Source organism: Oryzias melastigma, linkage group LG1, assembly GCF_002922805.2.
Source record: "Oryzias melastigma strain HK-1 linkage group LG1, ASM292280v2, whole genome shotgun sequence".
Classification (NCBI taxonomy): domain Eukaryota; kingdom Metazoa; phylum Chordata; class Actinopteri; order Beloniformes; family Adrianichthyidae; genus Oryzias; species Oryzias melastigma.
Window position 1 is genome coordinate 31,984,037 of NC_050512.1, and position 2,221 is coordinate 31,986,257.

The 2,221-nt window shown below is 40.7% G+C and overlaps 1 long non-coding RNA gene across 1 annotated transcript in view; it reads right to left on the reverse strand.

The window, feature by feature from the left end:
* LOC118599362 overlaps positions 1 to 2,221 on the reverse strand; it is a 12,968-nt gene that overhangs the window by 5,510 nt on the left and 5,237 nt on the right. The window lies entirely within an intron of this gene.

Sequence of the window (2,221 nt, forward strand, 5' to 3'; positions counted from 1 at the left end):
AGCTCCTCACACCCTCAATCAGCTGCACACAAAGGAGAACGGCGCCGAGCGTCACCGTCAGAGAACCGAACCTGCAGGAGGACGGACAGACGGGACGCCGACCGTCTGCGCAGACGCCGCATACATTCAAGCATGACAGCGTGCAGCTCCACATCACTGCTGGCTGGAGGCGGAGCCTTAGCGGCCGTCATCACCTCTCGGACGATCACACAGACGGCGGCGCCAGAAAGCAGATGGCGACACTTTCACACCCGCCGGTTTCCCGGGAAGAACTCAGCCGGTGAGCCGGATGGAGGTCTGGAAGTCGGATCGGTTCTGCTGGTACCAGAGGATCGGTTCTGCTGGTACCGCTCAGTCCAGAAGCGAGCACATTCTCCTGATGCTCTTATAAAATAAAATGTAACTTTTTCTGTTTTATTTATGTTCCCGCCCATTTTACCTCCTCCTCCCCCCTCCCCCTCCTCCCTAGTAAAGTCCTAAAGTCCGTTCTCACGGAGCCGCTGGTTCTGATTCTCTGAGGATCAGAAAATATCAACCAACCGATGTCTCCTCAAAGTCACTTTTATGATGGCAAAGCTCCTCCCACTAAAGCTCCACCAGCTGAAGCTCCACCCCTGAAGTTCTACCTGCTGAAGCTCCACCCACTAAAGCTCCACCTACTAAAACTCCACTGTCTGGAGCTCCACCCACTGAAGCTCATCCAGCTGAAGCCCCACTTGGTAAATCTCCACCCACTAAAGCTCCGCCCAAAAAAGCTATCCCCTCTGAAGCTCCTCCCACTGAAGCTTCTTCAGCTGAAGTGATGATGAACTCTGTATGTCATGCAGGCTTCTGTCAGTAGGGGGCAGTATGTTGATTCTGTCTCAACACTTTTCTTTTCTGCTCTCTTATTGTTTCACTTCCTGATCGTTTCCTCATTTCTTTTCTGACCCAGAATTCTCCTTTTTTCGTTTTTCCTCTATTGATTTTCTTCTTCTCTTGTTCTTTTTAAGCAGTTTCTTCCTGAATCAGAATTTAAGTTTCTGTTTCTCTGCCTACAGTTTACAACGAAGTATAAATAAAAGAAAATAAATAGGAGAATAAAATCATAAAAAATATGAAAAAATCAACATTTTACCTAAAGAATACATTTTATATTTTATGAAGAAAAGTATTAAAATTTTTAGAAAAGTCAACTTTGAACAGACTTATGTCACAAATTATTGGAGAAAAAAGTCAGAATTTTACAGGAATTAATAGCAGAATTTAACATTTTACAGAATAAAGTCAGATTAATATTAGCTCTAGAAAAATATATGAGAAAATTATTTATGAGAAAATAATTCTAATATTTAAAAAATGATAAAATTATAGTCTCTTATACTCAATAGAATGTTTTAGTTTATTAGTTCTGAAAATGAAGAATAACCTCGTTTACTCGTCTTTTCTGTCTTTTTCCCTCCTTTCATTCATTCTTCAGTTTCTCTTTTTCTAACTCCTCCCCTTTCCTTTAGCCCCTCCCATAACCTGTTTGGATGCCTCCACTTTTCTGTGTCTTATTTCTCTCTTTTATGTCTCTCTCTTCTGATTTTATTTTACATTTTCTCTTTATTATCTTTCTTATTTTCCAGTTTTCCGCCTCGTTTTCTCTCCTCCAATCATTCCATCTTTTCTACAATTATTCCTTTTTCTGTAAATTCTTGAAGAAGTTTTTCTTTTTGTTGTTAGATTAGAGATTAAAGTTATTTTGGACGCTCGTTCTTTTCTCCACATCTTTCTTTCATTTCATTTAAAGTTTTGTGACCGAGTCACAGAAAAATGATTGTTTAAACTTTGGTGTCAGATTAAAAAGCGACGAACTTCCACGTCTGCATTGTTTTATTTTTGCTGCTTTCATGTTTTTCCCGCCTCTTTTCTGCATAACCTTTGATTTCTCTCGTTTTTGACTCTTGTTTTCCTCTCGTTGACTCTAATCATCTCTTCTCGTTTCACTAACTTCTCTCATTTGTTTTCTCTCATGTCTCCATGTATTTTTTTCTGCAGATTTCTTTAATTAAATCTTTTCATGCTCTGATCTGATCTTTGTTTCACTCGTTTCTGCTTCTGTTTCCTCGTCTGTCGTCTCCTCACATCTAAAATCCACCTTCACTCTTCCTCGTCTGCTTCAGTTATTGATCTGATCGTGTTAGTGGTCTCCAGGTGATCATCGGGTTTGCTGCATGACCCCCCCCCCGACACAAAG